Genomic DNA, 24,994 nt, shown 5'->3' on the forward strand with positions numbered 1-24,994 from the left:
ACTTAGCATTAAGTGACCACCACCAGGAATAAATTAAAATAGGGCATTTACATAAAACCTAATTCTCAGGTACTGAAAGAAAGCACTTGTCATTTTGCTAAGAAATTAAAAATTTGCTTGTAGAAAAGAATTTAAACTGCAGTTTATAAAGTAAGTCACTGGAGGTCACTATTACTTGGAGAAAATACGGCTTCAGAAACCTTTGCTGCCTTTTTCCTTAGTTTTAATTGCATGATGTTGATGTTGTAAGCAGTTTTACTCTTTGTTTTTCATTGCTATTGCATTCCCTGGAACACAAGGGAGTGCCCGCTCTGACCCTGAGCATTCTTGCTAAGGAATCACAGTGCAGGTGCTCTGTGGGGAGGGGCAGTACACCTGCCTGCAGTGAATGTGTTTCTAAGCTCAGCTCCCTGTGGCTCTCTGGCTGACTCTGTAAATATCAGTGCTAGCTTTCATGTATTGCCCTCTTTTTACTTAGGTATATTTAAATACTCAAACTAAATGTTAAAAAATAAATTTACATGCCATGACCATTTTAGATAATAAGGTCAATCCCCACAGAGAAGAGATGGCTATTGATGGTTCTTCAAATGTCAAGATTATATTTAAATGGCTTGTGGCTTTAAAGGTCCACAGAGACTAGAAAAAGTACATTTGATAATTTCTCAGCGCTCCCTTTCTGATAGTCTGACTTGTGGAGGTAGAAATAATGGTGAATAAATGTTATTAATCTCATTAGATAAGCTAATTAGGTAAGTTAATATTTGTTTCCTGTTTGGGAAGAAATTGTATATGTGTATATGTACAACTAAGGCACTTTAAACTTGTACTTGAAATTGGTTATTAGTCATGTAGAAAGGTATTCTAGTTTCTGTCCCATTCTGTAAGATATATTATTTATTTATTTATTTATTTATTTATTTTACAGTGCTGGGGATTGAACCCTAGGTCACTTTACCACTGATCCACATCCCCAGGCCTTTTTAATTTTTGAGACAGAGTCTTCCTAAGTTGTTTAGTGTCTGGCTGATTTGTAGAGGCTGGCTTCGAACTTGCAATCCTCCTGCCTCAGCCTCCTGAGTGTGAGAAATTTCAAAGAAGAGTTTTCAGACAGGTTAGGATTCCAGGTTTCAGTAAGAAGCCATGGACCTCAGTGTTGTTCAACCCTTTTGATAGCTAACCTTCGTTTTCCTAAGAAGTGCTTTAAGAACTCAAATAATCCTTTCCTGTAAGCTTTATGACTAAACTGAAATGTTCTTAAGCATCAACATGAAAGTAATGAGAATTGCATGTAAATTTTAAAAATGTATAAATGATCTTCCCCATAGAGCCAATACTGGTCTTAAGACAAGCTCTCGTAGAACAGGACTTGCTTAAAGTATGTGTCCTCTTAGGGATTATGCATATTTTAACAAGATGGTTTAAAATATAGGCAATAAGTCAAAATAATTATTCTGCTATTCTGCACAGGGTGAAAATTGTTTCTCACAGCCAGTAGCATGTGCTTGTGTGGTGTTTTGTTTTTTAGTTTAAGTTGAATGATCTACAACCTACAAAATATAACATAGAATCTGATATTTTTTAAAATGTGAACAATTATCTGGGGTGCTTTCTCAAATTCTCTGTTCATAGTCAAAATGAAAGTGTTTTATGTGCAGCTGTTCTCTCAAAGGAACTCCAGAGGATATCTGAACACAGGATTCTGAGTTAGAGTTCCGTTTTCTTTATAAGCAGTTATCATTTCCTTTACTTCCTAATGGGAGGCACAGGTGGAGGAAGGAGGTAGCTCTCTATTTCATCATTTTCCCTGTGAATCTACCATTTCTTTAATAATTTCAGGGAATTTTAGAGGAAGAAGAGGGTGAATTGTTCATCTGGTGCTCATAGATTGATTGTCACTCTAAAGAACAGTGTTCACCTTGGCTAATAGCAACTAAGCTTGCTGATGTTGTAACTGAGTCAGGCTCTTCTTGTCTCAGTAGCATGCTTGATGTTTGCCTGGAGAGTTCCATGTTCCAAGTTAAATCAACTTGGTGTAGGAAGGCTACTTGTGAGAGCTGGTGCCCACATAACAAGTAAATGGGAAGCTGTTCTTGACACAAGCAAACATGTTGGGGAAATGACCTCAGATCAGGGATCAGTGTTTTGGTTGGCATTTGAGTTTGGAGTTTGGAAGAAGAATATTTGACAAACTATAAAGCTTACGAACAGTGATTTGATGTAAGTATTGTATATACCTGGCAGGTGTACACAGGCATTGTGTAATGATAAGTGGTCTTAAATTGTTGCTTTCTACTGTGTTTCCTTTCTTGTTAATGAAAAAAAAAATTAGTTTTCAATAATAAAACAGCCAGTTTGCCATAGGAGGTAAAAATATTTTCCTTAGATTCCTGAAAACGAGTATTTTCAATGTACTAAAATAACTGAAGCATAAAACAGTAGTCATTTTTAAGTACTTTGAATTAGAAACTAAGTAATTATTATATTATTAGACCAGTTGTTTAAAAACCACATTCACATTTCCTCCAAAGCTATAAGCCACAACTTTTTTATTTTATTATTATTTTTTTAAATACACGACAGCAGTGGAATGCATTACAATTCTTTTTTTTTTTTTTTTTGAGAGAGAGAGAGAGAGAATTTTTTAATATTTATTTTTTACTCTTCGGCAGATACAACATCTTTATTTGTACGTGGTGCTGAGGATCGAACCCAAGGCCGCGCGCATGCCAGGCGAGCATGATACCGCTTAAGCCACATCCCCAGCCCTACAATTCTTATTACACATATAGAGCACAATTTTTCGTATCTCTGTATATAAAGTATGTTCACTCCAATTTATGCCTTTATACATGTACTTTGTTTTTTTGCATTACAATTTTTAATACACATATATACCAATTTTTCATATCTCTGTTTGTATATAAAGTATGTTGACACCCAATTCAAGTCTTCATACATGTACTTTGGATAATGATGTCCATCACATTCCACCATCCTTGCTAATCCCCTGCCCCCTCCCTTTCCCTCCCACCCCTCTTCCCTATCTAGAATTAATCTAATCCTCCCATGCTCTCCCTCCCTACCCCACCATGAGTCAACCTCCTTATATCAGAGAAAACATTCAGCATTTGTTTTTGGGGGATTGGCTAACTTCACTTAGCATTATCTTCTCCAACGCCATCCATTTACCTGCAAATGCCATGATTTTGTTCTTTCTTAATGCTGAGTAAAGTTCCATTGTGTATATATGCCACATTTTTTAATCCATTCATCCACTGAAGGATATTAGGTTGGCTCCACAGTTTAGCTATTGTGAATTGGGCTGCTGTAAACATTGGTGTGAAAGCCACAACTTTTAAAGAAGTATAATATATATCTTATCTGAGCTATGACTTTTAAAAATTTTTTATTTGGTCATACTTCAGAATTAAGTACACAGAAGGACTGTTAGTTATATTTAACTCTTGAAGAGAAACCTGGAAAAAGTTTGGTATTTGACTAACAAATATAATATTTTTTTATTTCTTTTGGGAGAATACTATGAATGTCAGATATTTAAATTCATGAAACTTTTTTTTTTAGGATGTGGCTTTCAGAAACTGTTTGGTTTGTGGTTCCATCACCTGACTTATTGGTTATCTTCTCTGAAGAAGGAATTTGTAATATCTTGATTCCTGGGGCTGGTGGACCTTGTTTGGGATCTTCTGTCATGATTTCATAGCCCTGTGTGGTCCCTGGAATTCTGGCTGAGGTTTAAGGTCCCCACATGCTCCTTTGTAACTCTCATTTCTTGGGGTGTTCAAGACCTAAGAGAGAATTTCTCTAACATGTAAGCAAGTAGTAGATCCACTGGTTGGAGTCGTGCAGGGCGACCTGCTTCCTGATGTTGTTAAATTGGGTGCTGCCTGCAGGACTCAAGACTTTTAAGGAACTCATTTGTTTTGTTAGCATCAATAAATCCTTGAGTGGCCTAAGAGCTTGGTAAAGTTAAACTGAATACAGCATTTCTAGGAGTGGCGAACTAATGGGCAAAGTAGTAAAAGCATCACTGATGTCAACAGGAGAATTCAAGATAAGGAAGAATTCAAGATAAAAGGGGAGATTTGTAGCTTCTAGTTTATTGGTTGGTCTAGGCAGAAAACAAAACAAAACAAAAACTGAGAACTTCTGGGACCACTTATTTTCACAGTTGGTACAATGATATGCAAACCAAGTTTAGCTGTGGCTCTTCCAGGAACTCACAAGCCCAGTGTGCCACCCCACAGTCAGTAAATGGGTTCTGAGTTCAGGTCCAGTTGCCAGTGGGATCCTTTTTGGGGATTCTGCTGTGCATCTGTGCACTTGTGCACCTCTGTGTCTGTCTGTGTGTCCTGAAGAGGTGATGGGTAGAGAGCTCTGTGGAGTAAATTGCTGTAGTCCACAGGGACAAGAAAGGCAAAGGTGATTGGAGCAGAATCCACTTATATGGAATGTAGTTGTTTCTTACTTGCTACCATGCAAAAGGGACATTCTCTATTCTGGGTTTCTGAGTCCATGAGCAATAAAGATCCACCATCTGCCCCCAACCAGTTGAAATGTGGCCTTCACTTGCCTGAGGTGCCTTCTCTGTATCCTGGCACATTAGTGTACAAGTGTCCAACACAGTGCTCCTCCTGATTCTGGTGAACACAGCACTACCCCAGGGAATGCCTGGTGGGCTACAGGTTATAGAACAAGAGATAAAGCAATTATGAGAATGCAATTAGCAAAAACAAATCAATAATTAGATTCAGTTCAAAGAAAATCTTTTAAATCAAATATCTTGTGGAAGAAAATATTTTGATAGCTATTGGCTCTTGTTGTCTCAGAGTTGGCTGGCTTAAGAAAAATAGTATGTATCTGTAGACCTTCCTTCAGATGTTTGGAGAGTATCAGAGTTGAGCATTTGTTGTATGGCTTTATATTTGCTAAACTCTCTATGTTCTAAAACTTGAGTATAAGAAAATTGCTGCACTTAATGTAGTACTAAATTAAAATAAAAACAAATAGTGGTGTAATGTCATAAATCTAGGGAGGTACTCTGTGTCTGGGATTTTATGCATCTTTGCAGTGTTGTTTTGGTTCATGGATATTCTGATAAGAACAGTTTGTGAACTTTGACAGTTCAGAACATGTTTTTATGCTGTAAGATGTACAGTGATGACTAAGAAGCCCAAAATTTGGGGATAGAAGGTGACACATTGACTAGAGTTTAAGGTTTATTTAAGAAAGTTTAAGAGAACAAACCACAAATTACTATTTCCTTTCTTAAAATATAAGGGAAAAGATGGGAAATAAAATGTCAGCTATAGAAGACAATACAGTCAACAGATTTCAGAGTCAAACACCATTTGGATAAAGTGAAATGATCTTTATTGAACTGTAGTATAAGGCTTGATTTTTCTGTATCATAAGGATAAACTTCTGATCACAGTAATTTATTATATTTTGTCATGGTGAATTGCAGATTTGTAAATCTGAAAACCCAATCTTTGAGAGATTGATGTCACTATTGATAATTGATTTCATTGATTTTTCTTTTAAGTTCCTGGATTTTTCTTGTGACCATCACCATGAGTGAAGCAGGAAAAAGTGGGAAAGCACAGCTGTCAGATAGCATGCATCTCAACATGAAAAACACATACACATGCACACACACACACCAATAACCAGAATCCCATTCTCTAGGAAAGAATTAAACAGGCTCCCCCTGCCTCAGAGATACTATAGGGAACATTCATGGGCATCCTCCTCCACCATGTTCTCAGATGGAGGATGACCGAATGTAACACCATGGATTATCTGGCTTGAACTGCATGGATATGACTAGCCAAAGAGGTACCCTTCCTCCCACTGCTTCCCCTAAGATCTTCTCCCTTTGAGGTTTTCCTCTGTGATCCCATTTACAAGTTTCAGTGATCTGGAGTTGTAAGATGGTGACTACTTCATCTTAATCTTTTCAAGACTAAATGGGTATATAGAGAATAGCAAGAAATATAGATGTTAAGAGCAGGGATACGGCTAGTGTCTTAGTCCTTCTGTTACTGTGAAAGAATACCCAATACCAGGTAAGTGATAAAGAATGAAGTCTATTAAATCACAGTTCTGGGCCTAAAAGTCCAAGATTGGGTGTCCACATCTGGTGAGGGCCTTGTGCTGTATCATAACATAGCAGAAAAGTAGAAGGGCAAGTGTATTCCTGGAGAAGAGACCAAATATGAGGTCAGCTTTGCTTCTTAATAATCTCCTCAGGAGAAAACCTACTTCTGAGGGGAAGACGGTCCCCAATCTTAATGACTTAACAACTTCAGCTTCTTCAAGGCCCTGCTCCCAACACAGTGGCAATCAGATTTCAACATGGATTTTCCAGGGGTTGACTCACTCAAAGTGCAGCAACAAGTACCTTTCAGTTACAAACTGTATTCTAACCATAGTAGCAAGCATTTTCCCAGTTATAAGAGATAGGAAACACAACCAGATGGACTTAAGCAAACAAGAGAAATCTTTGACTCAAATTATTTTTACAAATCACAACACTTATTTCAAAGTTGGGTCCAAGTGATGAAATTTTGCCATCAGGGTCAACCTCTTTTCAGCTCTGTCTTTACTACTTTGACTGGACCTCAGGCAAAATACTGTTTGGCATCTCCAAGATCAAGGTCAAACTGCCCAACCACATTGACTGAGAAAATGCTTTATTTTAGACTTTGGCCCTTATTGCCATTTGAAACACAAAGCACTAATTTGTTTATTCCCTCATATCAAGTCCCAAGAAATCAGACTTAATGTTTGTTTTGTTTGTCCCCAAAGAATATCTGGGAGATAGTGAGTTTTCAATATGTATTTGCAGAGTAAAATCCCCAAATACCATTTTCATTTTTTTCACTCATGTTGCAAGACTGGTCTTACCTAATGATCTGGACAGACCTAACGATCTTTTTTTTTCCCCATATATGAGATGTTCAGTATTTTTTTAAGTATTTTTTTAGTTGTAGATGGACACTATACCTTTATTTTATTTATTTGTTTTTTTATGTGGTGCTGAATATTGAACCCAGTGCTTCACACATGCTTCTACCACTGAGCTACAACCCCAGCCAGGCCTCAGAATCAACAATCTTGACAGGAGTTATGTCCTTCCAACTGACTAGTGGTAGAACCAGGAACTTATTGTGACCTGATCCTTGACCAGGCGTTTCATCTATATCACCTTAACAATAAATCACAGTGCACCAACTCACTAGATAATTCAATATGTTATGAAAAGCATTTGTTTTCAGATTATCTGATTATGTGAAAGATGTTTGGTTATGTGTCTGCTTCTCAGATTCTAAACTTTCTGAAACAGAACCACATGTCTTTGTCTCAGTGGTGGCCCACTAATGGTACTCAGTAAGTAATTACCCAATACCCGAAGAAACTAATAGAGTCGTGCACCCCATAATGACATTTCCATCAATGACAGCTGCATATATGAGAGTAGTCCCATAGATTATGATGGAACTAAAAAATTCTTATGGTCTTGCATTTTTATCATGCCTTTTTAAATGTTGAAATATACAGATACAATTGTGCTTCAACTGCCTACAGTATTCAGTACAGTAACATGCTGTACAGCTTTGTGTCCAAGGCTCAGTGGCCTATACCATATGGCCTATGAGTATGGTAGCCTATTATACCATCTAGGTTTGTGTAAATACACCTTTCATGTTGTTGGCACAATGATAAAAAATCACCTAAGGATTCACCTCCTAGAATGTGTGCCCATCATAAAGCAACATATGACTATGTATTTAAATATGCTATTTGAAAATGTGTGCAAAATGCAGAATTCCCATGTGAATTTCATAAATATTTTGTAGTTGAAATATTTTGTAGTTGAACATTCAACTGTTGACACATTGGTCAGATGGCTAATTTTGAGTGATTCATTTCCTTTTTAGTAGTGAAATGCATGGCATAATTTCTAGTCCAAAGCATTCGTAAGAATCATGGCACATGTTACTAATGGTGAAGGAGAACCTGAAGTGGAGCTGAGAAAGAACAGTGTCAAGCAAACCACCCCAACACCAAAGAGCAGAAAGAGAAGGACTTAGGATAGTATTAGGCAAAAATATTGTATCCAGGCACCTGAGACTCCAAATTGGATCTAAGCCAGGCTAGATTCTACTCAGTGTGGCAAGGGTGCCTGGGAGCAGTGTGTAACCATAGTTATCCAGAATCCTGGTTTGCATTGTCTAATTGGTACTCAAAGCAGCATCTAATACAAGATGTACAAGCCTGAGAAAAACCAGGGTGGGGCTGGGGACCAGAAAGGAAAATGCAGGGCAGAGGATGTGAAGGTGGATGAGGGTTATTACATTTCAGCATGGTCAGTGTATCCATTTCACTCCTTGATACCCAGGAGGCTAAATTTACTTGGGCTATAATTGCCTCTGGGATTGAAAACCACAGACTTTCCATTAACCAGTCAGAGCAAAAGGAAGTTCCCATTATGTAGACTCTACACTGCTGGTCTGTGCTGGGGGATTATGAGTCTGTTCCTGGCTGGTCATTTTCAACAAAACCATTACTGACACCATAACATGCTGATGATATTGCTTAGAGAGTATTTCTATTTTGAAATGAAGATGCTTTCTAATTTAATTTTCAGAATTCCATAGATGGGGTATAATGGAGGCTATAGAGATGATTCCAGCAGCAATTTCATGATGTGCTAACATGATGAATCACACTTTCTGATAGGAATGGTGTGGGTGTAAGCAGATGCCTGGTTCCACAGGTTCACACCATCTGTGTAATCTCAGGTAACTTACTTTTCCTCTCTGTGTCTGTTTCCTCATCTCTGAAAATATAGGTAATACCTACCTAATAGAATTAGTATAAAGGAGATATGTATGTATGTATGTATATATATATATATATATATATATATATATATATATATATATATGTGTGTGTGTGTGTGTGTGTGTGTGTGTGTGTGTGTGTGTGTATATATAATCTTGTGCCTGGAACCTAGAAGTAAGTTCTCAATGAATTTTAGCTAATTTAGCTCCTATTGACTTAAAGAATAAAATCAGAAACATAGTCCATAACCTTGTGTAGAATAATAAACAATATCTTAGGGCAAAGTATTGGCACTAGGTATTTACATTATCAGAAATATTTTCACTAGTACTATGCTATTATGACAATATTACAAAATAGGGATGTTAAAAAGAAGTCTGTACAAAGTCAGAAAGTCTTACTATAGCATATTGCTCTATTTTGGTTTTCTAGAATATCATCTCTGTAAATAATAAAATCCCTCAGATTTTAGCTGTTTGAATCAACTTGTCATAAGCAGCTTAAATCTTCTTTCAACTTCACATATTTTTTATGAGCTGGAAGGAACTCTCCAGGACATTGTCTAAGTGTCTGTGTCAGGATAATAAACCCTGGGTACATGTGCTGCTTGTTATCTGAATGTTTTTTTTTTTTCCAAGTCTTGTACAACATATGATGTCTGGCCACCAACATGGATCCTGCAACATTCCTGATAGGTTAGTGAGTGTTAGCCTCTAGGTGAATGTATCTCTGTTACAGGGATGCCATCTTCACTTGAATGTGCAAGGAGACATTGGTGTGGGTCCCTAGAGAGAACAACACTGACTGATGATGAAGGATGTGGTAGAGTTCCATCTCCTGAATTTGCTCTGGTTTTCTTCAATCATCCTGTCACAGGCTTGTTCAGTCTCTCCATATCTCTGGTACTTACTTCTTTGTTTCCCTGTCTCCAACTCATCTCTTAATCCATTTGCTGTCCTGTTGCTACTGAAATCTTGCTAAAGGTTACTTACCTGATGACCTTACTTTCCTGGGCAGGACTCACATGTTCATTCACATCACATGAAACACCCTCACATTCCCTGAAAGGCCCCTTCTCTTTACCACTGCTCCCAGCCTGGCCTCAACCACAACCACCCAGCCACGTTGGCATCCCTTCACAAGACTGTACCCATCCCACTCCCAGTGGACTCTTGGAACATCTTGCCTTCCTATGGTTTGGAGTGTGTTCCTTCTGTGGGATCTCTATTCCCTCCTCTATGGTTCTGAGTTGCTGTTCCACCTTGGTAGGTTTTCCAGTATGTCTTCTTACAGCTCAGGCACCTCTGACAAGCCCAGTTTCTGTCATCATCCACATTCATAGTTATGTCTCCCCAGCACCTGGGGCCATGTCTTACATACAGTGTAAACTCCTTCATAATTCCTGAGCACCTGCACACACAGATGCAACAGGTATGGATAAAAATTCAGACAGTCTTTCCCTTTCTACTTACTCTGTGGTACAATTAATTGACCTGTGGGATTACAATTTGGTCAATTAAGTTTCCTTAAAAAACATTAACAAATTAAGTGACTCAATATTACCATTGCAATTTATTTATTTTTTTCATGAGTTTGGACAAAAACTAAAAAAGATGAGGCTGAGATTGGGGCTTAGTGGTGGAGTGCTTGCATAGCACATGTGAGGCACTGGGTTTGATTCTCAGCACCACATAAAAGTAAATAAATAAAATAAAGGTATTGTGTCCATATGCAACTAATTTTTTTAGGCAGACACTTAAGTTTTCTATTACTATTTAAATAATTTCAGGTAAACATTGCATTAAATAGAGGAGCTATAATGAGAGTCTGATGTCTGGAGGGGTACTACATACCAGGAGCAGAAGCATTCTAGGGAAAATCAGAGACAGAGAATTCTGTGGCCGGTTGGTGAAATACCCTGAATCCTCCCACTCTGCCTGTTGGCTAGATGGTAGAAGAGTCAGAAAACTAAGGTTGTTTTGACAACAACCCAGTGTATTAAACTAGAAATAATTTCCCATAAATTAGTTACATTAAAAATTTCAGTATCATATGAATCCAAATTCTAAAAATAAAGTAAAATTCTTCCTTTTTTCTTTATGTAATTTTTATGCATTTCTTGAATACATCAAAGAAATTACTGTCCTGTTTTGGTTGAAAAGGAAATGAGGGGCTGGGGATGTGGCTCAAGCGGTAGCGCGCTCGCCTGGCATGCGTGCGGCCCGGTTCGATCCTCAGCACCACATACCAACAAAGATGTTGTGTCCGCCGAGAACTAAAAAATAAATATAAAAAAAAAATGTCTAATGTCTACTTACTCATTAAAAAAAAAAAGAAAAGGAAATGATATTTTATGACGGATTCATTTATAAATATTCTTGCTAGGAATGGATTGATTGCACTTGCTCTGAGCAGCTGACATAAAACCATATCAAAGTTCCCAAATCCAGTTTTTCCTTCCATGAAGAGACTGTGACCACAAGACACAGCCCTGAGGAAAATCATATGCTTCATTAGAAACAAGAGCCTTCCCAGATGGAGCGCCTCACAGGAGTCTGTTCTCCAGGAACATGCCCACATTTAGCAGGGAATTGTTCCTGGTTTTCTCAAAGTGGAAGGAAGGAGGCAACAGACAGAAGTACATCTATATCACAAAACAATGCAAGAAAATTTATATGGGCAGTTTTAGAACGTTCTAGTTGATTATTTGAAACACCAAATACCTATATCTTGGCAATGACATTTTTTCCCTATTTTAGTATAAAGTAGGGAGTCTCTAGCTTAATAGGAAGTCTAGCTTTGGAATGTTTTTTTTATATTGCTTTAATTCTCCTCAATCAAAATGCTCAAATTACCAAACGTTCATTCTAAGATAATAAAAATGAAAACAAATTCTCATGCAGCCTTTGTCTTGTCCTGAAAATTCAAGTTGTTATAAATTTATGGACCAAATATGATAGTACAGTTGTTAAATTTTTGTATTTAAAGTCATATGGTCACTTAGAAAAATGTCCCTCTACATAAATGACCACCTGAACTCTTTCAGGTCTTTTCTACATTTTAAAAACTTTGTGTAGCAATTTCCCAATATTTCTACAATAATATAAGAGAAAGGGAATTAAATAATTTTCCTTCTATTTTCACTGGAGAAAACTGAGGTATTGCAGGGTAAAATTTTTGTCTAAAGTTTATTCAAAATAGATTATTTATTCACACAATAAATATGTTGCTCTATGAGGTAGCATTTGGAGCAACATTTATAGAATAAAACTATGGTTTTTAAAATTAATATTTGTTATGGTTTAGATCTGAGATGACTCCCAAAAGTGCATGTGTGAGGCAATGCAAGGATGTTTACAGGTGAAATGATTACAGTATGAGGATTGTAATCTAATAAGTGGATTAATCCACTGATATGGATTAATTGGGTGGTAACTGCAGGCAGCAGTTAGGGTGTGGCTGAAGGAAGTAAGTTACTGGGGCCATGACTATGGGGTTTATATTTTATCCCTGGGAAGAGAAATATGCTTTCTCTCCCTCTCCTACCTGCTGTCAAGTCTTGAGCTGCTTTCCTCTGCTATGCCTTCCACCACCATGATGCTCTGCCTCACCTTGGGCCCAGAGCTATGGAATTGGCTAATCATGGACTGAACCTCTAAAACTATGAGCCAAAATAAATGTTTACTTCTCTAAGTAGTTGTTGTCAGGTACTTTGGTCACAGTGACAAAAAAAAACCTAAAATTATATTATTTTTAATTGACAAATAATAATTGTATACATTTATAGGGTACAATATTTTTAATGTGGAATGATTAAATCAACATGATTACAATCATAATTAAGTTAATTTAGCATTTACTAGATACACACATATATATGTATATACATATACACACACACACACACACACACACACACAAATATACATATGCACCTTTGAAATGTGTTTGGGTTTCTATTGTACCATAATTAACAGAATTCTTTTTTTTTCCCTGAGTGGCTGATCTTTAATTTCCTTGGGCCAGAACTACAGCCCTTCCTCTGGCTCTCAACTGCAAGACTTCAGTCAGGCTGACTTGATGGCTTAGAGGCCCATGGAAAAGAACACATTAATCCTGACCTGGGCAATGGCCCCTGGCTGTGAATAAGCTAGAGGGGCTGTGTCAGACTTCCTCCTTGTACCATTCCCTGGGTACCAATCCCCAGCCAAAGCTTGTCCTCAGCCCAAGTCAAAACAAAATTTCTTCTGTCCACTGCAAATTCTCTGTGGAACTTCTGGGGGCTCTCAGTAACCCTGCGGCCTTCTAGCTGCTTTCCATGTCCTCCTCTTCAGTCCCCTGCTCCCCAAATCCTGGGGCAGCCCTTCTCCCCACAGTGGCTTTAAGGCTAGGTGAGGGTTAGCCCAGCACCTCCTTGATGAGCAGCAATTCTTTGAGACTGGGGGATGGCACAGGGGCCTGGAGCAGGGACTCTGAGTGGCATTTGTCCAGACCTAGGCCCCAGGGGAGCCGGACATGGGCCTCCAGGAAGGGTGCCAGGAAAGAATGGGGGCTCTTTTCTCCCAACAGCTGCAGGGCCTTCTCACAGCAGGCCCAGGCCTCCACAGGGTCCTCCAGCTCCTGGTGGCACACAGCCAGCCCAGCTAGGGTCAGCAGAGAATGGTCTGGGCCCCAGGAGGGCATCCAGCTGGGTCTGCAGCTGTCAGGCATTGGCCCAGAGTGCCAGGGCCTCATGATAGAAGCCGGTACAGGTGAGGCTCTGTGCCTGCTGCAGCTCTGGCAGCACGAAGAAATCCTGCAAGTCTGGGGCATGGCGTAGCTCAGGCACGGCTTGTAGGTGGCCCAAAAAAACTGTCCAAAGGCTCTGCTAAGGCGGGCAATCGTCTCCACGGTAAAATTCTGGCGCGGGCGCTCACGGGGGAAGGAGACGGCATCCATTGGCCCCAGAACTTCAGCTGCAAGTTTCTGTGCAGCTGCTTAAAGTCTGAGTAGCTGCAAGAGATCTGGGCGGGCTGGCGATCTGGTGGCCCTGGACACATCATGGCGAGGGTATAGAGTAGGAGGGAGGGTCCTTGACAACACTGGTGCTGGTCACCTCAAAGAGCAGCTGCCGGGATACCAGAGTGTATTGGGATTTCTTCCAGAAATCCTATAGCTCTGAGGCTAGGAATTGACTGCCTCGCTGCCCATCAGGTGGGGGAGTCTGTTCTGTCTTCTCGCGGTGTCTGTCCCTGGGAGTCCAGGCGGGCCTCCTTGTGGTGCTCAGCGCTGGTGAAGCTGAGGGTGCAGCTGAGACAGGAGGACAGTTCCTCGGCAGCGGCATCCTTCAGCTAGGAGGTCCCTGGGAACTGCTCAGCCTCTGGGCCCCCCGCCGAGCCAGGAGGCCATGGCATCCTGGGGGGAGTGGACTACACTAGGTCCAGGGCTGGGGCAGGAGGAGGACCCCTGCCAACAGAATTTTTGACAGTTACAAAATTTTGGTTATTCATGTGAACAAGTTTGTGAACAAAAACTTTTTTCAATTTCATGCTTGATTGCCTTTTAACATTTTGAATATGGAATTTGAGAGTTTTATGGAATCCAGTAACTTTTGCATTTAGACTAACAGATTGTGCCCTTTGAAATTGCTATATCAAATTTATGCAATCAGGATAATTCTCCAGCTGGTGAGCTACGGATAGTTAAAAATCTTTAAAACTGAGTATTAAGGGCAAAATCATTACTAATAAAGAGTCAACAGCCAATAGTCCCAGTTGTGACTCCCAAAAACTCCCTTGACTGGGATTTGGGGTTTCGCATTGTGTCTTCTCACTGCCCCACTCTGTCCAGTAGTAGTGCCAACCTCAACCACAGAGCACACTGTAGATACCAAGACTAACCTTGTGCCAAGTCATATGTTGCAGGGAGCTGCTCCCCTGCCTAGTCCAAGAGTCCATCACTGCAGAGATGTGGGGATTGAGGACCCAAATCTGTGCAATTCCATCTTTGGAGTTCATGGTCTGACTTCCTTGAGTACTTAGTACAAAAATAGCCTCCACTGAACCCTAAGTGCCCTGGTTTGGTGGGGCTCAGAGTAAGCTTCAGTTAGCAAGTCAAAATTTCAGTTGAGGAGGTGAGGAATTGTTAGTTTTTAAAATGTCCCAGGTGACTTACATTCATTTCCAAGTTTGAGGACTATTGCTTTACCTTCAGGGTTCCCAGGTTCCTGCTGGGGTCCTGGGGTTGGCTAACCAGGTACAGTCTCACTACCCTTCAGCCCTTTAGACAGAGGTTTTTTGAATTCTGACTCCTATATGGGCAAATGTTTCAGCATGTAGAAAAGACTTTCCTGGCTGTGTGCATCAGAGAAACCATTGTTGTGCCTGTTTCTTTGAATTTTACTGCACAGAATTGTACAATTTTGACAAATCTACAGACATTATTTTCTTCTAACTCAGATATGTCCTCAACTTCTAATTTGTGGATTCTTTCTGAGGATTCACATTTCTGAATGTGGTGGCTTGTTGAATTTTACTAACATGCTTATTTAAGCAGGGATAGGAATGTCTTCAGTAATGAATTCTAAAAGGGGGAGCCTCTCCTGGTAGTTGGAGAGAAACCCTTTTCTCAGTCTGTTTTTCTGCCTCCACTTATCACTTATCCTCACACACCCACCTGGAAAATTAAGACCCCTTTGTTCTCTTCTTACAATGAATTCAGTTTTTTAAATGTTTTGAATTCAATATATGTCACAGTTGACATAACTTAGATACGGAAATTTTAAGATTTGTACAAAATACTCTCCAACTGAAGTCCTGGTCAGTTTAATCCAGGAAGGAAGAATTTATTAAATACCTACTGTGTGCCAAGAAATATGATAAAAGCCAAGAAATAAAGTTATATACTGGTTCTTTACAAAAATATGCTGATCCTGTAAAATGTACCTGGCGATTCATTTAAGGGATATTCATTATAATTTTAGAACCATACTGCTCATTTGGAATCTTCCTTCTGGCAGCCTGAACCATGAACCTTGCCTGAATGTTGGCTGGCTGGATTCATCTACTTGCCTGCATAACAAATAGGCAAAAAAAAAAAGATGAAAAAAAGAAAAATGGGTTTTATGCAGTTTGATCAAACTGGGGAGAATCCACAAACATTGGAGCCTAGCTTCTTCCTCTTAGTGGTAGTAGTTACATGTAATAACACTTTTCCTGAATAGAAGTTTTCAGTGGCCAGGTGAGAATAAGAATTGGGATGATTAAAATTTGCCTTTCAAGCAGGCTGGAAACCTTTTCTTCATAAGGCGCTGAACAGGACAGTCAGTGAAAAGACAGCAACAATTCTTCCTCCAGAATTTTGATTTTCTAGAGGTTCTGTGGAATAACAAGATTTTGCATTATTTTAAAACCAGGAAGCAATATACTTGATTCTTTCTGTTGCCAGGCCAAATAGGCTCTTAGACATGTAACTGGAAAGACAAACAAACAAACAAAAAAAACTTCAGTTGGTTAAAATTTTGAGTTCTTCCCCAGTACACTCTTTTAAATCGTAGCCTTTTTCTTTTGCTTGTACTTTTTTTTTTCCTTTTTTTTTTTTATTGTGCATGGTACTGGAAATGGAACTCAGGGCCTTCAGCATGCTAGGCAAGTGCTCTATCACTGAGCTATATCCACAGTGCTTTTTTAAAAATATTTATTTATTTTTTAGTTGAGATTGGACACAATACCTTTATTTATTTATTTTTATGTGGTGCTGAGGATCAAACCCAGAAACTTGCATGTGCTAGTTGAGCGCTCTATGGCTGAGCCACAACCCCAGCCCCAGTGCTTTAACTTTTATTTCTAACTGAATTCATAGAATTTGGAATAAAATCTTAAATAAATCTTTAAAAACAGGTTTTATGTTTGTTCCAGGTTTTCTGGAAGTTCAAATCCAGATACTTCACAAGAAGGTTTTTTTTTTTTTAATAAACAAACAAGTATGTATTCAGCTAAATGTTTTCAGTCATTTGGACTTCAGATACTATATTTTTTTTCTCAAAAATATGTAAGGCAGTTCACAAATGCTGTGATCTTAAAAAGGAAACACTACTGTGTGAATCTACTCCACTGAAGGGAACTTGAGACAGCATTAATTATAAAATCAATTATTGTTTTTAAGTTCATACCAAATGCAATTTAATAAGAGTTTCAATTGATGGGCACTAATTTGCTATCCTGCAACACTTAAATGGAAACTGCTCTTGTAGTGTTACCACATTATTTATAATTAAAAGTGAATTCTTAAGCATTGAGAAATAATTTTACAGGCAACATTAGAATCCAGATAAATGCATGATATATCTGAGTTAAGGCAATGGTCAGAAGCTGGATGTATAAAGTAATTCTTGAATACAATGTTAAAATAGGAAAGGAGCTCTAGATGTGAAAACAAAAGTGCTTTCATTTGAACTTGGCATAAGTCCCCTATGTGTATGAAATAAATATACTAGCCTAGAACCAAGAGTCATGTGCCCCTTTGGACCTTGTTATGGCAAAATATAACCATAGTATATCACTCCAATCCATGGTGAATTGAAACATACAAGATCTCAGAAATCACCCTTGTTCTTCTCCATTGTATATTGGACTGGGGTTTGAGAGTTATGGAATTAAACAGTTTAATCTGGCAAAGTGGTTTAAGCTTTAGTCATGCTAAATGGTGCAAAGCCTACCCACATAGGATGGCTGCATACAGGGACAATGTGAGATTCTTGCACAGCATGTACTTTTAGAGGCAAGTAAGGGCACAGGTGGACGGGGATGCAGTGGGGCTGGATTCTGCATAACATGGATTCTGTGTGCCAAGCTTATGAATTTGGAATGTGCTGTAATAGGGATTCCACATCCTCTCTATTGTATATGTTAGAACATTGGAAATATGCCAGTGCTTTAGTTCCTTTGGTTCAGAACTGGAGTCCAAAGTAGTTAGGACACTGGGAATCTGCTTGATTATGGATGGAAAGCCAGTTAAGTGGGGTGAGCACACTTCGTGTTCACAAGTTCTCAGAGACCTCCATATGTCACCAGCCATCAGGAATGACAGATATTAGAATTACAAACTAGTCCCCAAACTCTTTCCTACTAATACAGAAATGATCCTTAAGTATGCAAAATTCCTCCTGAATCCAGATATTCTTCCTGGTCCACACACTGAGAGAGCCACTCTATGAGTGAGCCTTGAGAACAGGCACCGGGATGGCATTCAAACTGTCATTGTGAAAGGAGCAAGAAAAGTCAAAGTTCGGGGGTGGGAGGGTATATACATTCTCTTTTTCAATCCAGAGAATAGGTTCCATTTTGATGTGTTGAGGAATGAAATACATGCATATTCTGAAAAATTTTTAAATCTAGTTCAGAAAATAATGCATGCAGGAAAGATACTATTTATATGCAATTTTGTATGCACAGAATTTCAAAGTACTGATGAAAGTAAGAACAAATGTATTACTGAGGGACTGTAGTCAACCAAGGAAGTCTGTCCAGAATTGTTTTTCATTTGAGGGGATAGGCAGATTAAGTAATTCTAAAAGGGGTCAGGGGCCTGGAAAACTCTCTTACTGTCTTACTTAGATTGGGAGGATCAAGCCAAATATATTTTTCTCAGCTGCAGGAAGTTCCAAATTTCTAAGATTTCACCTGGGAAAAATAAATATTTGTAGGTAGGTAGGCAGGCAGGTCGGTAGATAGGTAGATAAAAACTTTTTTAAAAAATCAGAAGCTGAATATTGTAAAACTCTTTTATGTCAGGATAAGCAACAGGCTATTGATGAAAATGGCCTTACAATATATGCAAATACTGAGACAAGGTTTAAGGTTTTCATAAAAAATGAATTTGATGCATAAAAATACCTGCAAGAATATTCCTAACAGTCTGATCTGAAATCAGTTTAAGTGATGAAAAATAATTATGCTTTTTTTTCCTCTCTAAAGTACATTACAGGGGCTGGGGATGTGGCTCAAGCGGTAGCGCGCTCGCCTGGCATGCGTGCGGCCCGGGTTCGATCCTCAGCACCACATACCAACAAAGATGTTGTGTCCGCCGAGAACTTAAAAATAAATATCAAAAAATTCTCTCTCTCTCTCTCTCTCTCTCTCTCTCTCTCTCTCTCTCTCTCTCCTCTCTCACTCTCTCTTTAAAAAAAATAAAATAAAAATAAAAAAAATAAAGTACATTACAGCTAATCAGAGATTTTCCTTCAGAAAACATGTTAATGTTTCAAAAACCTAACCTTAAGTACATTTGCACCTGTGCACACTAAAACTGAGAGTTCTTTTTTCATAGAATCACTGTATAAAAATTACTTTAGCCTAACTGTGATTCTGATATTCAGATGTTCTTATATGCTTATTTGCACCAATCTTGGTTTTTTTCTTCCCTAAGTGATGAAGTGGATGGTGTTTACAATTGTGCTCTCACGTGTTAAAAACTAATATCTGTGAATAATTCATGTAGTTTGGAAGCATTTCAGAATTCATAAAGTTTTTTTATAGAAGTATTATTTATTTGGGCCTGGATCTGTGGCTCAGCGATAGAGCGCTCACCTAGCACGGGCGAGGACCTGGGTTCGATCCTCAGGACCACATAAAAATAAATAAACAAACAAATAAATAAAATGTATAAAAAAGAAGTATTGTTTATCAAATTATTAATGATAATTAATTCAATGACTACTGAATATTTTACAATGATGCCAGAGAAGAAAATTACACCTGGTCCTACTAATTTTTGCTTCAGCAATCTTAATATACAACAGCAATATTTCACATTGGAGACAGCAGTGAGTGGAGATTTCCAAGGGCATCTGACTCTTCATCTTATGTGGATGTAACTTAGAAGAGCTGGTAGTGTAGGAACAGCACTGTCCCCACAGAGATGCTCCTGTCCCAGGGCCTTACAGTAAATAGGCACCTTGTTTTGAACGCAAGCATTTTCAGCTGATTGGGGGAGTCAAATCAAAATGGAAGATTCTAATTTCTCAAAATTAGGGTTTAGAGAAAATGGTCATTTTGAAAATGTATCAGTTTTTTGAGTTATCTATATAAGCTTCTACTTCAAAGGTTTCCAGGTCCTGCATAAATCACACAGGCTAACAGCCCCCAAATCACACAGGCTGACAATCCCATAATCCCATCCTGGTAAGGATCTTTGCTTTTATTGGCTTTTGTCTTTGCTTTTGCCCAGGTCCCTATAAAAGAAGCAAAAGCCAAAAGTCAGGCAGAGGTACTGACATCAGGGAGCTAGGCCTTGGGAGGCCATGGAGGCGCCATGAGGCTGTCTTCCCACCAGCATGATCTCTGGGGAGACTCCTGTCCAGCTCTGATATCTGGGAGACCCCACTGTGGAATCACACACCTCAATCAAAGTCCCAAAACCTAATCAAGGCCAATCTCTCCTGAGATAAAAGCCAGAGGAGGGTTCAGGAGAAGATGGGCAATTAATCAATGACATCCGGAGAACAGGCCTTGAAAGCAGGGGTGCCCAGTGTATGCCATGGTGAGCACAGGATAACATGCTCTCCAGGAAAACAGAGGTGCCCTCTAATGCCAAGTGATGTCCATGTCAGGTTGGGGTATATTGAAGTCCTTGCCCACAACCCCAGCTGCCCCATATGGCATATGCCTCCTCCAGCTAGGCTGGCCCTCATTGGGAAGACCAATGCTGAGGGCCAGACTCAGTCAGCTCACCTCCCCAGAGCCCAAGCACTCAACAAAGTGACACTTCAGTGGAACCTTCTGATCAAGTAAATTCTTGTGCAGAAATTCTAAAAGTAAAACCCACAGCAAGCAGTATCTGCTGAGCAAGCACTCACATTATGTGTATGTGCATGCACGTAAGTTCACTGTGTTTTAAGTGTGTCCCCCAGAAGTTCAAGCACTGAAAATTTAATCCCCAAAGTCATATACTGATGACATTTGTACGAGAGCTTTTGGTAGGATTAAATGTGGTCTTGAGGGTGTGGTCCCCAGGAGAGTGTTGGTGGTTTTCCAAGAAGAAGAAAGGAGACCTGAGCTGGCACACTTGCTCTGTCCCAGCAAGTGATGTGTGTGCTGTTTTATGATGCAGCAAGAGGGCCCTCATCAGATGCAGGCACCACGTTCTTAGACTTTCCAACCCCCAGAAACATAAGCCAAATAATCCTTTATCCTCTTTTATAGGTGGGGAACAGATATAGGGGATGGAAGCAAGGGCCTTACACATGCCAGGTACCAGCTCTCCCACTGAGCTACAGTATTGACATAGCATCAGAAAAGGGCTACCAAAGCTGCCATAACCAGTACCGTGGACCAGGAGGCTTTAACAACAGTAACCTGCTGTCTCACAGTTCTGCAGACCACAAGTCTCAGATCAAGGAATTAACAGCGTTGCCTCCTTCAGAGGGCACTTAGAGAGACAGTGTCAGGCCACACTCTTGTTAACTTAGACAGCCCTGTCCCCTTGTGTCACCTTCATTACCTTCTTCCATATCACCTCCCTCCACATGAGTGTGTCTGTGTCCACTTCTCCTTTTACAAGACACAGTTCTATTGTATCAAAGCCCACCCTAATGACCTCATCTTAATTTATCACCTCTGAACTCTTTCTCCAAATAAGATCACAAGCTAAAGTACTGGGAGTTGGCACTTCAACATATCTCCCCACCCCTGCCTCAGGAAGGCCTCAATTCAACACATAACACTCTAATATTCTCTTTATGAAAAAGTCAAAATGTGACTCCATCTTAATAGCCCTAAAAACTGGATACTGCATTTCAAAAGACACCTCTAATCCTGTTTCCACATTCTTTTAGATTTCCTGTATTTTGCTTTAGTGTCAGAATATCAAGATGATTCAGATTTTTGTGACCACTTACACAAGGTAAAACTATTTCAAATCCATGTAGTAAACTCTGAGGTTCTGGAACTATACAAAGATGGCTACTTCAGTCTACATCAAAACAACCTATATCCAGAGATGCCCCACAGCAGGGTCACTGTAATACTCTAATTTTAAATATATGGAAGTTTTCTGTAAAAAAATATAAGGGGGAAAAAGTAAAGTTCTGGCAATCCAGACAACAGACTAAGACTTTGAGATTTTCAATCCCTTCAATGAAATATTATCTGGCCTCAAAGACACCTGGATCCTGCCCCTCCCTGAATCTCTGTGAGATCACTTTTGATAAAATCTAATAATCTGCATCTTCTAAAGGAATGTGCCATGATTTATTTCATTGCACTGGTTATAGCTGTACATTTGTATCATTTACCACTTTTTTAAAAAAAAAGTTTTAAAGCATTTTTTAACCTTTATTTTATTTATTTTTATGTGGTGCTGAGGATCAAGCCCAGTGTCTCACACGTGCTAGACAAGTGCTCTACCACTAAGCCACAACCCCAGCCCTCAATTTACTATTTTTAATTCATTTTCAAACAATTTCAAATTGACAGAGAAGTTGCAAGAATCCTGCATGAAACTCCTCCAAACTCCTTACTCAGATTTACTACATATTCGCATCTCACCCCAAAGGCCTCATCAAGCTCTTTCCACATGCACACGCACACATTTTAGTTTCTGAATTCTCTGAGAATTGGATGCCCCTTGATCCCTCAACACTTCAGTACGTAATTCTTAATGGTAAGGACATTCTCTTACTTATACAACTTACCTGCACAACTAAGAAATTCAGGAAAACTAACCTGGATGACACTTTCAAATAATTTTCACCCACTTTTCAGTTTCATCAACAGTTCCAATAACATCCACAGCAGCTCATTCTTTCCCATCAGCACGGCTGCATTGGGCTGCTTCCCCCTTCAGTTGGACCCACCCTGAGCTATTTCATCCTTTAATGACATTGACAATTTGTATTATAGGCCACTTGTTTCTAAAAATGCCCCTCCTTTTGGTCTTGCCAATTTTTGCTCAAAATCACATTTGGGCACTTGTCTCCAGCTGGAATACAACCTAAATAACATGTGTTTCTTTGACAAACCAGTGTCCATCTGCTTGAACATGTGATGTTAACCTGGATCACCCAACTAAAGTGCCAACTAAGGTGCTATTTCGGAAGCACAGAACAGCTCTTACCAGAATAGATTTAGTCACAGTCCCCTTGCAAATAAGATTCAGTAGGGAAGTCCTTTGAGACTATGCACACCTCCTGCTTACCCACATCAAACATGCTCCCCCATTACTTAGAATCAGCACTCATTAATGACTCTTGTCCAAACCAATCCATACAACTATTATTGCAAAATGTAATTTTCCCAACTTGTCTCCCATTATTAGTGGACATTTTGCTCTACGGAAGTGCCCTTCCCTCCCCATGTCTCCATTTACTTATATTTTGAGTGAGTTAAATAGTTGTCCCTGCAAATGCATATCCACTCAGAACCTCAGATGTGACCTTATTTGGAAATAGTCTTTGTAGTACTAATGAGTTAAGGAATATAGGATAAAATCACCTTGAAATCAGGGTGAACCCTAAGTTAATGACCCGTGTCATTCACACACAGGGAAGAAGGTCATATAAGGCAGAAGCAGAGATCAGACAGATGTGATCACAAGACAAAGACACCAGGAGCCTCTAGAAACTAGAAGAAGCAAAATGTAATTCTCCCCTGGAGTCTTCCTAGAGACCATGGTCCTTCCAACACATGGAGTTTGGATGACCAGCCTCCAGAACTGTAGGAGAATAAATTTATGATCAAATTATCCATTTGGAGTACTTTGTTAAGGAAGTCCTAAGAAACTCATATGCATATTTACTTACTTAATATCTACTTTGAATTATGAATTCCTTTCTTGTTCCATATACAATCCATTCTTATTTTCACTGTGATGCTCTAATGGTCCCTCATAGGGCCACTGGAGCTCCTTCAAGTCAGCCCTGTGTACACCTGACATGCCTTCATCATTTATGATCACTTACTTGCTTTCTTCCAGGCTCATCTTGCATTTTCCCCTGTGGCAGTCACATAAGTAGTTATTTCTCCAAGACACACTAGCTCCTTTAATGTAGAACAGTGTTTAGAAACCAAGATCTGTGAACCAGAAAGGCTCAATGTTATGAAGGTGCAGGAAATAACTGGTATGTATAGAATTAAATGTTTTACATACTATGGGTTTGTAATTTTAGCATTATAATATGTACATATACACACATATATGAATATATGAAAATCATGAGTTATACTAATGCCTCCAATTCCAATCCAATCCTTCTACAATAAGAACCCTGGTTCCAACACTATCAACACACTTCTTATCTCCCAGTCCTATAATTCATACATGATACATTCAGAATTGCTGTATCCACACCACTATAAAAATCAAAACTACTGGCGCTGGGGCTGTGGCTCACCTAGTATGTGCAAGGAGCTGGGTTCAATTCTCAGTACCACATAAAAATAAATAAATAAAATAAAGATTAAAAAAATCAAAACTACTCAGATAAGTGCAAGATTTGCTTTAAGGTGGCAGTTGATTTTTCCCTATAAACTGAGGCTATAAAGTAACAAGACTTAAGGTTTACTTGATCTCAGTTTCTTCCTTCATTCACCCCACCCCATCAAATGTGGTCCTGTTGTCCATTTATAATATGGTAATGTTTATGATTTGCTAGCACTCAGTTTTAGTTTCCCTGCTATCTGTTGTGACTTAATTTCTTTTTGAATCCATAAGACATCAACATATTTCAAAAGTAAAAAATACAAATAAGACAGGAGAATAAACTAAGAATCCAAGGAAACTAACTGGACATAATAAAGACCATATAGATAAAGCCAGTCATTCACAATGGTGAATGACTGAAAACTTCTCAAAGATCAGGAACAAAACTAGGGTGCCCACTTTCAACACTTCTATTCAATACAATACTGGAAATTCTAGACTAAGCAACTAGGCAAGAGAATACAACAATATAAAGCATCCATATTGGAAAAGAAGAAGTCAAGTTGTCTGTTTATAGATATCATTATTTTATATATAAAATAAGATCCTCAAAAACACTGCACAAACTGAGCAAACTTGTAGAACACAAAATCAACATGCAAAAATCAGTTGCATATCTACAAACAAACAATCCAAAAAAGAAATTAAGAAAACACCTTAATTATAA

The 24,994-nt window shown here is 39.0% G+C and overlaps 1 pseudogene; it reads right to left on the bottom strand.

Annotated features, from left to right (window-relative positions):
• Positions 1 to 13,269: 13,269 nt before the first annotated feature.
• Positions 13,270 to 14,264, bottom strand: LOC144251363 (sorting nexin-21 pseudogene; annotated as a pseudogene).
• Between the last annotated feature and the right edge of the window lie 10,730 nt (positions 14,265 to 24,994).

The sequence above is a fragment of the Urocitellus parryii genome, assembly GCF_045843805.1.
Source record: "Urocitellus parryii isolate mUroPar1 chromosome 13 unlocalized genomic scaffold, mUroPar1.hap1 SUPER_13_unloc_12, whole genome shotgun sequence".
In the NCBI taxonomy this organism is placed as follows: Eukaryota; Metazoa; Chordata; class Mammalia; order Rodentia; family Sciuridae; genus Urocitellus; species Urocitellus parryii.